The 14,656-nt window shown below is 44.7% G+C and overlaps 1 protein-coding gene across 2 annotated transcripts in view; it reads left to right on the forward strand.

The window, feature by feature from the left end:
- The window catches only part of LOC140199427 (melanophilin-like), a 192,536-nt gene that overhangs the window by 30,355 nt on the left and 147,525 nt on the right, over positions 1-14,656 (forward strand). The window contains exon 1 of one of the 2 annotated variants that reach the window (XM_072261508.1): positions 10,681-10,705. The exons of the other annotated variant lie outside the window; for it this stretch is intronic. The gene's annotated coding sequence lies outside the window, so the exon portion shown is untranslated. Of the gene's footprint in view, positions 1-10,680; positions 10,706-14,656 lie in introns of those variants that run through there. 2 annotated transcript variants of the gene reach the window in all.

Below are 14,656 nucleotides of genomic sequence, written 5' to 3' on the forward strand. Positions count from 1 at the left end.
CTATTGCTGCTTCAGGAAAAAAATGCAGTTATTACGGTCTCTAATTTAAAAAGTTTATCATCCATGCTGTTTGCATTCCTCTCTTAAAGCAGGAATTTAAATAGTATTTTATCCCTTGTGCATCCTACCAATTTTAAACCATGTAGACAGTTTCAATTATAAACATTATTACAAAAGCAATTTTCTTGTATGGTTATTGCATTTGAGTCAGAAGATTGAGTGTTCTCGATTGCCTCCCAAGTAGGCTGTCACTTTCTTGCTAAGTGGTGAGTGATCCAAATTGAAGCTGCTATCTTCTGTCTGGGACTTCAAAGAAATAGCATTAAAACTGTATGGGTGAAATACAATTTTTAATCAACATCCCTATTTGTGAATATTATTCAAATAGGATAAACCCCTTGTGGGCCTCTGAATAGCAGCCAAAATGTGGGGTTGAGATTGCAAGGGGAGATGGAAAAGTCATGTGAAAAGGGAATGACACAATTGTAGTGGGGGACTTCAATATACAAGGGGATTGGGAAAATCAGGTTGGTGTTGGATCACAAGAGAGGGAATTAGTTCAATGCTTATGAGATGGCTTTTGAAAGTGACTTTTGCTTGAGACTACTGGGGGAAAGACTATCTTAGATTGGGTGTTGTGTAATAACCCAAATCTTATTAGGGAGCTTAACATAAAGGAATCCTTAGGAGGAAGAAAACATAATATGATTGAATTTATACTGCAATTTGAGAGGGAGAAGCATAATTCACGTGTATCTCTATCGCAGTGGAATAAAGGGAATTACAGAGGCATGAGAGAGGAGCTTGTCCAGGTGGATTGGATGAGGGCAATGGCGAGGATGATGGCAGAGCAAAGATGGCTGAAGCTTCTAAGAATAGTTCACAAGGTGCTATATAGGTATCTCCCGCAGAGGAAGTTGTTCTCCAATGGCAGGGGTAGGCAACTGTGGCTGACAAAGGAAGTTAAGAACTGCATAAAAGCCAAGGAAAGGACATATAAGGTAGCAAAAGTCATTGGGAAGTTGGATGATTGGGAAGCTATTAAAATCGAACAAAAGGCAACTAAAAAAGCTATAAGAAGGGAAAAGATGAAATATTAGGACAGACCAGCCAATAATATAAAGCAGGACCAAATTTTTTTCAGTTATATAAAGAGTGAAAGGGAGGTGAGAGTTGATATTGAACCACTGGAAAATGATGCTGGTGAGGTAGTAATGAGGGACTAAGAAATGGCAGATGAACTTAATGGGTACTTTGCATCAGTCTTCACCATGGAAGACACTAGCAGTGTGCAGTGGTCTGTGAGTGTCAGGAGGCAGGAGTGAGTGCCATTGCTATTACAAAGGAAAAAGTGCCAGGCAAACTCAAGGTGGATAAGTCAGCTGGGTCAGATGGACTACATCCCAGAGTCCTGAGAGAGGTTGCTGAAGAGATAACAGATGCATTAGTCATGATCTTTCACTTGATCCTGGTATGGTCCCAGAGGACTGGAGGATTGCAAATGTCACTCCACTCTTTAAGAATGAAGGAAGGCAAAAGAAAGGAAATTATAGGCCAGTTAGCCTAACCTCAGTGGTTAGGAAAGTATTGGAGTCTGTTATTAAGGATGAGATTTCGAGGTACTTGGACACTAATGATAAAATAAGTAAAAGTCAGCATGGTTTCTGTAAAGGGAGATCTTGCCTGACAAATCAGTTAGAGTTCTTTGAGGAAGTAACAAGCAGGGTGAACAAAGGAGAGGCAGTGGATGACATTTACTTGGATTTCCAGAAGGTGTTTGATAAGGTGCCACACATGAGGCTGCTTAACAAGTTAAGATCCTGTGGTGTTACAGGAAAGATACTGGCATGGATAGTGGAATGGCTGACAGGCGGGAGGCAGCGATTGGGAATAAAAGGGGCCTTTTCTGGTTGGCTGACAGTGACCAGTGGTGTTCCTCGGGTCAGTATTTCGATCTCTGGTTTTCACATTGTTTGTCAATAATTTAGATAATAGCATTAATGGCTTTGTGGCAAAGTTTGCGGATGATACGAAGATAGGTGGAGGGGTAGATAGTGTTGAGGAAGCAATATGATTGCAGAGTGGCAGATGGAATACAGTGCTGGGAAATGTATGATAATGCATTTTGTTAAAAGGATCAATAGTGTGGACTATTTTCTAAATGGAGAGAAGGTTCAAACAACAGAGATGCAAAGGGGCTTAGGAGTCCTCATGCGAGACTCCCAGAAGATAATTTACACGTTGAGTCTGTGGTAAAGAAGGCAAATGCAATGCTTGTATTTATTTCAAGGGGAATAGAATATAAAAGCAAGGAGATAATGCTGAGCCTTTATAAGATACACAGAATATTGTCAACATTTTTGGGCTCCATATCTCAGAAAGGATGTGGTGTCATTGGAGAGAGTCCAGAGGAGGTTTACAAGGATGATTCCGGGAATGAAAGAGTATTTGGCAACTTTGGGCCTGTACTCACGATAATTTAGGAGAATGCAGGGGAATCTCATTGAAACCTACCAAATGTTGAATTGACTAGATAGGGTGGATGTGAAGAGGATGTTTCCCGTAGTGGGGGTATCCAGAATTAAAGGGCACAGTCTCAAAATTGAGGGACAACCCTTTAGAACAGAGATAAGGAGGACATTTTTTTTTGGCAGTGTAGTATATCTGTGGAATGCTCTGCCATAGACTGCGGTGGAGGCCAGGTCCATGCATGTACTTAAGGCAAATGTTGATCGTTTCCTGATCGATCAGGGCAGCAAAGGATATGGCGAGAAGGCAGGTGTATGGAGTTGAGTGGGATCCGGGATCAGCCATGATAGAATGGCGGAGCAGACTCAATGGGCTGAATAGCCTAATTCTGCTCTTATGTCTTATGGACAAAGTGGGCCATAGGGCCTATTTCTATGCCATACAATTCTGTAAATAAGACATCAACAAAAAGGATGGAATAAGTGAACATTTTATAGAATTATCTAGATTCTATATGTCTAATTCAAAAGATAAAGTACAAAATTACCTTTCTGATGCTGGTGTGAGGTAGGAGGAAAATCTCATCATGCTGAATGTTTAATTGTTGTCTTGCACCATAAACTACACCATCAATCAAGTAAGGATATGATTCCTGTTAAGATAAGTTTGAAAGAAATGATTGCAAGTATGTTTTCAGTTAAAAATCAGACTTATGAGCTTTTAAAATGTTCAATATTTTAAGCCAAAAACTGAACTATTTGTTTACAAAGCTGCATTGCCAAGGGGAGATTACACAAGGGGTGAGGTTTTAAGATCTTGGGAAGTATGTATAGGGGAGATAAAGACTGATATTTTCCGTAGATGAATGAGTCACACAATACAAAGGAGAAGTTCAGAAGCACTGATTCTTACCACAAATGGTATTACAAATGAGGATTAATGAAGTTTTGTTAGTGGAGAAGTCAAAATAATGTGAAGCCAAGAGAAGAGGATGGATTTAAGATACAGATCAGCCATGATCTCATTGAATGGTTTGGCAGACTCGAAAGGCTAATGTCCTACTTCAGCTCCCACATTTCTGTGTTTTAGTAAGTTTACAAATGATGTAATTTTCCATAATTTCTGCCCAAGTCAACAGTTTTGTTTATTTTTTTTAATTGTCTGCATCAAAATGCAACAAAATTAAAGATTATGTCTGACTAACTTGGAGGTGAAGTGTTGTCCCATGGACATAGTAACATTGCCCTTTTGACATGCATTTTCTATCTCCTATCGTAATTTATAGACCACATCTGTACTACTGTTTGGGGGTCTGTACATAACTCCCATCAGGGTCTTTTCACTCACTCTTGCAGTTTCTTAGCTCCATCCATAATGATTCAATGCCTCTTCCTAATGATTTGATTTCATTTTTTACCAACAGAGCCATGCCATGTGTATCTTTGGATATTAAGCTCCCAGCTATAACCTTCCTTCAACCTGATTCAGTGATGCCCACGATATCATACATGCTAATCTCTAACTGTGCTGCAAGTTCATATATCTTATTCCATATACTGTGCATTCAAACATTTCACCTTCAGTCCTGTACTCATCCTTTTCAATTTTGTCCACCTTTTACATTGCAACTCATTCCATTGACTGCAGTGTTGTCCTATCATCAGACCCTCCTTGCTAGCAATCTCACGACACAATGCCTCTGTTTGTAAACCATCTACCCCATCCTCAGACCTATCACTCTGGTTGCCATCCCCTTGCCAAATTAGTTTAGACCCTCTTGAACAGCTCAAGCAAGGATATTGGTTCCCCCTCCAGTTTAGGTGTAACTGGGGAGAACGAGGGAGAACCACTCGAGGATAAAGGGGGAAACATTTGCTTGGATGCAGAGGTTGCGGGTATACTAATAAGTACTTTACATCAGTATTTACCAAGGAGAAGGATGTGGAGGATAGGGGGATCACTGATATGCTAGGGCATTTTGAGGTAAAGGATAAAGTGGTGTTGGGTATCTTAGAGAGTATTAAGAAGAATAAATCCCCAGGGCCTGATGGGATATACCCCAGGCTAAACTCCATTTGTCATTTCTCTGCACATATCTGCAACTGATCTATACCCCATTGTATCCTTTGCTAGTCTTCTATGTTATCTACAATAACACCAATCTTCGTATCATCCACAACCGCTTCACATGCCTCTCTCAATAATCTGGGGTATATCCCATCAAATGCTGGGATATACCCCAGGTTATTGAGCGAGGCAAGAGAAGAGATTGCTGGGACCTTGACCAATATCTTTGTGTCCTCTTTAGCAACAGGCAAGGTCCAGGAGGACTGGTGAGAAGCTAATGTTGTTCCATTATTCAAGAAGGGAACAAGAGATAATCCCAGAAACTATAGACCAGTGAATCTCTGGAGGCAAACTGAGAGCCATGATTGGAGACAAGTTCCTGAGGGAAACCGTAAATCCTGAAGACATGCTGTAACATCAGCTTGGTGGTCTCTGAAGCCAGTGGTAGCTTGGGAAGGAGTATGACACGGCAGGCCTTGGAGAATAGGTCTACAACCACCATGATTACTGTATTACCCTGAGATGCCGGAAGACTAGTGACAAAATTTATAGAAATGTGGGACCAAGGGTGAGTAGGAATGAGGAGAGTCTGAAACTTGAGCCTGTCCTCGGGGTTCTATATTTTGTTTGCAGACATCATATGCTAAGACATATTCCCGGACACCTTTATTCATGGCAGACCACCCTGGTCTTGACGAAGGGTCTCGGCCCAAAACGTTGACTGTTCCTTTTCACGGATGCTGCCCAACCTGCTGAGTTCTTCCAGGGTTTTGTGTGTGTTGCTTTGACCCCAGCATCTGCGAAATATTTTGTGTTTACCTGTAATGTCCCTTGGCAAACTCGAAGGTGCAAGCCATGCTTGGATGCCTTGCTAGGTTCGAAGAAGATGAGCACCTCTGAATGAACAAAGATACATTCAGGAAGACCATTACACAGGTCTTCCTTCTCTCACCTTATCTCCTTACCTACCCATCACCTGCTCCTAATGCTCCTCTCCCTTTTCCTTCATCCATGGCCTTCTGTCCTCTCCTATCAGATTCCCCACTTCTCCAGCCTGTATCTCTTTCACCAAACAGCTTTCCTGCGCTTTACTTCACCCTTCCCCCATCCCAGTTTCGCCTATCACCTCGTGTTTCTTCCTCTCCCCCCACCCCTCACTTCTAGCTCAAACTCTTCATCTTTTTTTCTCCAGTACTGATGAAGAGTCTCAGCCCAAAATGTTGACTGTTCACTCCTTTCCATGGATGCTGCGTGGCCTGCTGAGTTCCTCCAGCATTTTGTGTGTGTTGCTTGGATTTCCAGCATCTGCAGATTTTTTTCTTGTTTGTGATTATAGTTGAAGGTTCTTTTCCCTGTCAGGTGCTTCGAACTGTTGAGAGAGGGCATCTGGTTTCTCATTTTTTGATCCTGGGTGGGAAGATGTCTGAGGTAGTCTTGGAAGTAAACTCAGGATGCAATTCGAGAGGTAACTTGGAAAGTGTCTTTGGCCTATTTTGGAGGCATTTCTTTTTAAGAGTAGAATTAGGCCATTCAGCCTATCGAGTCTTCTCCACCATTTCATTGTGGCTGGTTCCTTTCCCTTGATTTCATAGAAACATTTTGAATGTTAAAAGTTCTGAACAGATTAGATATGGCAAAGTTATTTCCATGGTAGGGGAGTCTAGGACAAGAGGACACGACTTCAGGATTGAAGGACGTCCATTTAGAACAGAAGTGCAGAGAAATTACTTTAGTCAGAGGGTGGTAAATCTGTGGAACTTGTTGCCACGGGCGACTATGGAGGCCAAGTTATTGGATGCACTTAAAGCAGAAATTAGCCAGGGCATCAAAGAGTATGGGGAGAAGGCAGGGGAGTGGGGATAACTGGAAGAATTGGATCAGCCCATGATTGAATGGCAGAGCAGACTTGATGGGCCCAATAGCTGACTTCTGCTCCTATATATTATGGTCTTAAGGTCCTGCCTTTTCCCCGTAATCTTTCACGCCCTGACTAGTCAAGAACCTATCAGCCTCCACCATAAATGCAACCAGTGACCTGGCCTCCAGTGGCAACAAATTTCACAGATTCACCATCCTCTGGCTAAAGAAATTTCTCCTCATCTCTGTTCTAAATGGACATGCCTCTATTTTGAGGCTGTGCCTTCTGGTCCTAGACTCCCCCACCATAGGAAGCATCCTCTTTGCATCCATTCTATCTAGGCCTTTCAACCTTTGATAGCTTTCAATGAGATTCTACCCCCCCCCCCCAACCCCACCCCACCCCACCCCTTCATTCTTCTAAATTCCAGTGAGTACAGGCCCAGGGCCTTCAATTGCTGCTGATATGATAACCCTTTCATTCCCAGAATCTTTCTCATCAACCTCCTCTGAACTGGTGCACTGGTTTGACCAGCCCAGAACAACATCAGTAGTCCAAATGACTCTCGGGCTGTGGGCTGACCCAGAATCTGTGGTATTTCTGAGGCACGAATGAGGAGGAGCTAGATTGATTCAACATCCTGGGCGATCTTGAGCAGGGGTGTTTGGTGATTGATCTGCCCAGCCAAAGGTCTCTTGATGAGCCACTGATGGAAATGCTGAAAGGGATTTTCAATCTTCTGGGCAGTCTGAGCTGCAAATGAATCCCCACTGCACCACAGTCAATAATGGCATCTAGGGAATGTTCTTGGTCTCCCCATGAAAGCGACACAGGGAGCACCACACCAAAGGCAGCTGACCTGGGAGTGAGGCTAGCAACTGTCACAGACCTCCCTACATTGGACCGTCCCAGGAGTTTCCTGGCAGCTTGAGACAAGAGGTCCCATGATGTCCGGCCTGTCCACCATAAATGCAGCTCCTGTCCCCCCTCCAGTTTGAGAGAGCCTGGTCCAGCCCATTTGCAGGGTCTCCTCAGAGGCTGGGATCTGTGGCCGTTGAAGAAGAATCCTAGCCTGGGAAATAGGAGAGGACAAATGATAGTCAAGGGGTGTCTCTTTGGTATAATCCCCTTTATTCATTTCTTCTCCTTTCCTTAAGTTAGTTATCGAGTCGAATCTAGAGAATCCATAAGATCCTAGATTTTCCATTGGGTCTCAGACCACAAGGGGATCCTTTAGCTCATCACTCAATCCCTTAAGGAATAGAGCCAGTTCATGCTTCCATATTCCATCTGTTCTCTGCGGCCAAGGTACAAAATACTATGGAATATCAGCCACAGACTGATACCCTCATGCAAGTTGAAGACCCATGTCCTCTGACAAGATGCTAGAACACCCTCCTCAAAGTATCTGAAAAGAGTTTTGCACTGGTACAGACAGCGGAATAGTTCTCCCAGAGTGCAGTGGCCCAGGCAAGGGCTCTTCCAGTAAGGAGCAAGATTATAGGAACATAGAAAATAGGTGCAGGAGTAGTCCATTCGGCCCTTCAAGCCTGCACCGCCATTTATTATGATCATGGCTGATCATCCAAATCAGAACCCCGCCCCAGCCTTCCCTCCATACCCCCTGATCCCTGTAGCCACAAGGGCCATATCTAACTCCCTCTTAAATATAGCCAATGAACTGGCCTCAACTGTTTCCTGTGGCAGAGAATTCCACAGATTCACCATTCTCTGTGTGAAGAAGTTTTTCCTAATCTCGGTCCTAAAAGGCTTCCCCTTTATCCTCAAACTGTGACCCCTTGTTCTGGACTTCCCCAACATCGGGAACAATCTTCCTGCACCTAGCCTGTCCAATCCCTTTAGGATTTTATATGTTTCAATCAGATCCCCTCTCAATCTTCTAAATTCCAATGAGTACAAGCCCAGTTCATCCAGTCTTTCTTCATGTGAAAGTCCTGCCATCCCAGGAATCAATCTGGTGAACCTTCTTTGTACTCCCTCTATGGCAAGGATGTCTTTCCTCAGATTAGGGGACCAAAACTGAACACAATACTCCAGGTGTGGTCTCACCAAGGCCTTGTACAACTGCAGTAGTACCTCCCTGCTCCTGTACTCGAATCCTCTCGCTATAAATGCCAGCATACCATTCGCCTTTTTCACCGCCTGCTGTACCTGCATGCCCACTTTCAATGACTGGTGTATAATGACACCCAGGTCTCGTTGTACCTCCCCTTTTCCTAATCAGCCACCATTCAGATAATAATCTGTTTTCCTATTTTTGCCACCAAAGTGGATAACTTCACATTTATCCACATTAAATTGCATCTGCCATGAATTTGCCCACTCACCTAACCGATCCAAGTCACCCTGCATCCTCTTAGCATCCTCCTCACAGCTAACACTGCCGCCCAGCTTCGTGTCATCCGCAAACTTGGAGATGCTGCATTTAATTCCCTCATCCATGTCATTAATATATATTGTAAACAACTGGGGTCTCAGCACTGAGCCTTGCGGTACCCCACTAGTCACCGCCTGCCATTCTGAAAAGGTCCCGTTTATTCCCACTCTTTGCTTCCTGTCTGCTAACCAATTCTCCATCCACATCAATACCTTACCCCCAATACCGTGTGCTTTAAGTTTGCACACTAATCTCTTGTGTGGGACCTTGTCAAAAGCCTTTTGAAAATCCAAATATACCACATCCACTGGTTCTCCCCTATCCACTCTACTAGTTACATCCTCAAAAAATTCTATGAGATTCGTCAGACATGATTTTCCTTTCACAAATCCATGCTGACTTTGTCCGATGATTTCATCGCTTTCCAAATGTGCTGTTATCACATCTTTGATAACTGACTCCAGCAGTTTCCCCACCACCGACGTTAGGCTAACTGGTCTATAATTCCCCGGTTTCTCTCTCCCTCCTTTTTTAAAAAGTGGGGTTACATTAGCCACCCTCCAATCCTTAGGAACTAGTCCAGAATCTAACGAGTTTTGAAAAATTATCACTAATGCATCCACTATTTCTTGGGCTACTTCCTTAAGCACTCTAGGATGCAGACCATCTGGCCCTGGGGATTTATCTGCCTTCAATCCCTTCAATTTACCTAACACCACTTCCCTACTAACATGTATTTCGCTCAGTTCCTCCATCTCACTGGACCCTCTGTCCCCTACTATTTCTGGAAGATTATTTATGTCCTCCTTAGTGAAGACAGAACCAAAGTAATTATTTAATTTGTCTGCCATGTCCTTGCTCCCCATAATCAATTCACCTGTTTCTGTCTGTAGGGGACCTACATTTGTCTTTACCAGTCTTTTCCTTTTTACATATCTATAAAAGCTTTTACAGTCAGTTTTTATGTTCCCTGCCAGTTTTCTCTCATAATCTTTTTTCCCCCTTCCTAATTAAGCCCTTTGTCCTCCTCTGCTGAACTCTGAATTTCTCCCAGTCCTCAGGTGAGCCACTTTCTCTGGCTAATTTGTATGCTTCTTCTTTGGAATTGATACTATCCCTAATTTCTCTTGTCAGCCACGGGTGCACTACCTTCCTTGATTTATTCTTTTGCCAAACTGGGATGAACAATTGTTGCAATTATATAGGCTACCTTACTGTGGTCCAACAGGAACTTGGATGGTTGTAACTCAAAGGCCAAGGAGTATTGTACCAGGAATCCTTGGCATACTTTGGTGTGACCATTGTACCGTTCAGGAGCTGATAGGTGGAGTATTGATGGGATCACCAGCTTGAACAAGCCACACCGGCCAAACTCAGATCCTGCCTACCAGAGTCAGAGAGCTTCTGGATAGTGGCGAGCAGCTCCTGAGGCATGTTGTCATGTCTGCCCACAATTGCTCCCTGGTAGGCCAACACAGTTCACAGACATCCAGACTCTGCTGGATTCATGAGAGCTCAGCCGTGCCGTAATGAGAGACTGACGGATGGTGGTGAACCCGAATGCAGACTAAGGTCTAGATTTAACTCGCACTCAAAACTAAACAAGGCAACCCCAAAGAAATGCAGAGGCAAAATCACAAACAATAGCACTAGAACTCCTACAACTCAGCACTGAGTGCTCAGCATGAGGCCTTTAAGTACAGACAGTCCACGAAGGAACGTGGTGGGAGTCTGGTCTTAGAGTCCGCGGCAGCTAACCAAACTCCAGGGAATTGGCGTGCCGAAACTTGGATGCCTGCCACTGTTCAGTCAGGACCATGATATTTAAGATTATGAGAAGTATAAACAGAGTGGACAGATGATATCTTTTTCCAAGGGTTGAAACGTCTAATACCAGAGCGTATGCGTTTAAGGTGAGGGGGGTAATTTCAAAGGAGCAAAGCTTTACACAGAGTGATGGATGCATGGAATGTGAGGTGGTAGAGGCAGAAACCTTAGAGACACTTAAATAGCCACATGAATATGAGGAAAATGGAATGATATGAACATTTTGTAGGCAGAAGAGATCAGTTACTAATTCAAACAACAGGAATACTGCAGATGTTGGAAATTCAAGCAACACACATCAAAGTTGCTGGTGAACGCAGCAGGCCAGGCAGCATTTCTAGGAAGAGGTACAGTCGATGTTTCAGGCTGAGACCCTTCGTCAGGACTAACTGAAGGAAGAGTTAGTAAGAGATTTGAGAGGGGGAGGGGGAGATCCAAAATGATAGGAGAAGAAAGGAGGGGGAGGGATGGAGCCAAGAGCTAGACAGGTGATTGGCAAAAGGGATATGAGAGGATCATGGGACAGGAGGTCTGGGGAGAAAGACAAGGGGGTGGGGAAACCCAGAGGATGGGCAAGGGGTATAGTCAGAGGGACAGAGGGAGAAAAAGGAGAGTGAGAGAAAGAATGTGTATAAAAATAAATAACGGATGGGGTATGAGGGGGAGGTGGGGCATTAGCGGAAGTTAGAGAAGTCAATGTTCATGCCATCAGGTTGGAGGCTACCCAGACGGAATATAAGGTGTTGTTCCTCCAACCTGAGTGTGGCTTCATCTTTACAGTAGAGGAGGCCGTGGATAGACAAGTCAGAATGGGAATGGGATGTGGAATTAAAATGTGTGGCCACTGGGAGATCCTGCTTTCTCTGGCGGACAGAGCGTAGGTGTTCAGCAAAGCAGTCTCCCAGTCTTCGTCGGGTCTCGCCAATATATAGAAGGCCACATCGGGAGCACCGGACACAGTATATCACCCCAGTCGACTCACGGGTGAAGTGTTGCCTCACCTGGAAGGACTGTCTGGGACCCTGAATGGTGGTAAGGGAGGAAGTGTAAGGGCATGTGTAGCACTTGTTCTGCTTACAAGGATAAGTTAGATGTCCTCCTTTTTAAAGAAAGGGGCTTCCCTTCCTCCACTATCAACTCTGCTCTCAAACACATCTCTGCCATTTCACATACATCTGCTCTCACTCCATCCTCCCACCACCCCACTAGGAATAGGGTTCCCCTGGTCCTCACCTACCACCCCACCAGCCTCCGGGTCCAATATATTATTCACCGTAACTTCCGCCACCTCCAACGGGATCCCACCACTAAGCACATCTTTCCCTCCCCCCACCTCTGCTTTCCGCAGGGATCGCTCCCTACGCGACTCCTTTGTCCATTCATCCCCCCTCATCCCTCCCCACTGATCTCTCTCCTGGCACTTATCCTTGTAAGCGGAACAAGTGCTACACATGCCCTTACACTTCCTCCCTTACCACCACTCAGGGCCTCAGACAGTCCTTCCAGGTGAGGCGACACTTCACCTGTGAGTCAGCTGGGGTGATATACTGCGTCCGGTGCTCCCGATGTGGCCTTCTATATATTGGCGAGACCCGACGCAGACTGGGAGACTGCTTTGCTGAACACCTACGCTCTGTTCGCCAGAGAAAGCAGGATCTCCCAGTGGCCACACATTTTAATTCCACATCCCATTCCCATTCTGACATGTCTATCCACGGCCTCCTCTACTGTAAAGATGAAGCCACACTCAGGTTGGAGGAACAACACCTTATATTCCGTCTGGGTAGCCTCCAACATGATGGCATGAACATCAACTTCTGTAATTTCTGCTAATGCCCCACCTCCCCCTCATACCCCATCCGTTATTTATTTTTGTACACACATTCTTTCTCTCACTCTCCTTTTTCTCCCTCTGTTCCTCTGAATATACCCCTTGCCCATCCTCTGGGTCCCCCCCCCTGTCTTTCTTCCCGGACCTCCTGTCCCATGATCCTCTCGTATCCCTTTTGCCTATCACCTGTCCAGCTCTTGGCTCCATCCCTCCCCCTCCTGTCTTCTCCTATCATTTTGGATCTCCCCCTCCCCCTCCAACTTTCAAATCCCTTACTCACTCTTCCTTCAGTTAGTCCTGACAAAGGGTCTCGGCCTGAAACATCAACTGTACCTCTTCCTAGAGATGCTGCCTGGCCTGCTGCATTCACCAGCAACTTTGATGTGTGTTGCAGTTACTAATTCAAATTGTTTGGCACAACATTGTGGGTCGAAGGATCTGTTCCTGTGCTGTATTGTTCTAAGTTCATGTTCTGTAACAAAGCTATAACTAACACAAGAAATTCTGTAGATGCTGGAAATATGAAACAGAACACACACGCACACAATACTGAAGAAACTCAGCAAGTCAGGCAGCATCTGTAAGGGAAATAAAAGCTAGCAATTTCCTCCGTGGATGCTGCCTGACCTGCTGTGCGTGTGTGTGTGCGTGTGTGTCCGTGGGTGTGTGTGTGTTGCATAAACCTATAATACTTTCCGCTGTCTATGCTAAATGCACTGCAGGGTAATGCACGTGTGTTTTCTTTTGTTAATACCTGGGATGCTGGTATTACTGGCATGTCATGGTAAGCATTTATTACCCGTTCCTAGTTGCTATTGAGAAGATGCTGATGCAACCTTGTAGCACAGAAGTTGTTCCTGTAATGTCATTGGGAAGGGAATGGTATTCCTAAATCCTGAAGGTATGTGAGCGGGGGAAGCCACAGATGGTGGTATTCCCATACATGTCCCGTCTTGTTGGTAGAAATGTCTGTTTTCAGAAACAGATTCCGTTGATCTAGTGTACATCTGTATATGAGTATGTGATAGACTCCAATTGGATATGATATTTCTGCTGTGCAACAGTAAGTGTTCCTGGATCACCAGCCCAGAGTATTTTGTGTGATCTCTCAAGCCGAGTATGATGTTCTCCTTGGGGATTATGTATTGGTAGGCCTTGAGGGGCTGTAGGCACCAGTCAAGGATCCACATATTCTGCACCACGGGACTTAATCCAGAATATTCCCTCAGTAGAGAATGCCGGTCTGTGGCATTGCTTGCAATGGGAAGCTGCCAGCAGCCACCACACAGTGCTTGACAGACCGGGTATGAAAGATAACTGGGGACCTTTCACAGTTGCAGCCTTCCTCCACCTTCATTGCCATTGTGATGTGTCATCACCTACCACCAGCCCCACCAGATCTTGGTTGGATTGCCCTTTGTCTCGAGCCTTCCCCTTGTGTCACATGCAGCGTATCACCAAACTCACAGCTCTATTTCACCATCCCATCACCTGGCTCACCCTGCATTCCACCGACTCGCCGCATTTCCCAGCCTGTGCACTGCCATCCCACTTCCTTGCTCAGCTTGTGTTCCACCATATCCCCACAAGGTCCAGCCTGCTTGCTACATCCCAACCACTAGCTCAGACCACCAGGCACTTTCATGTGAGGACTGTCAGGTTTCCTACTGAGGATGTGATGCACATGCAGAGCTCAATGAATCTATGCATTTGACACATGGCTTTAACATGGCTCTAGCCTTGGAGAAGAATTTCACAAAGACTTCCTCCACAGTTAATGCCTCAACTTACATCATTTCAACTGACCAGAACTGCGAGTGGAAACGGATGTCACCATCACAAATATCAATTCAAACTAAACTGCTGTTCCTTTAACACTAATCTGGATATACTGTGAGAGAAACTTTACAGAGTAAACAGTGGAATTATAAAAGTTTTGTTTCATTTTATGAGCAACAACAGACTGTCAAGAAATGCCAGACTTGCCAACAATGCACATGTCAAAAGCCTACCTCTGCTGCCACCTGATGGACAGCAACTCGGTACTCTGTCACCAAATCTAAATACAACTCTCACCTCTGTATAAACCTTTATGCAAACTGTTGAATATATTACATAGACAGTACAGCACAGTATAGGCCCTTCATCCCACAACTCAAAGATCAATCTACCCCATTCCTACCACATTTCCCTCCTTTTTTTCTTT

This window comes from Mobula birostris, chromosome 6 (genome assembly GCF_030028105.1).
Source record: "Mobula birostris isolate sMobBir1 chromosome 6, sMobBir1.hap1, whole genome shotgun sequence".
NCBI classification, from domain to species: domain Eukaryota; kingdom Metazoa; phylum Chordata; class Chondrichthyes; order Myliobatiformes; family Myliobatidae; genus Mobula; species Mobula birostris.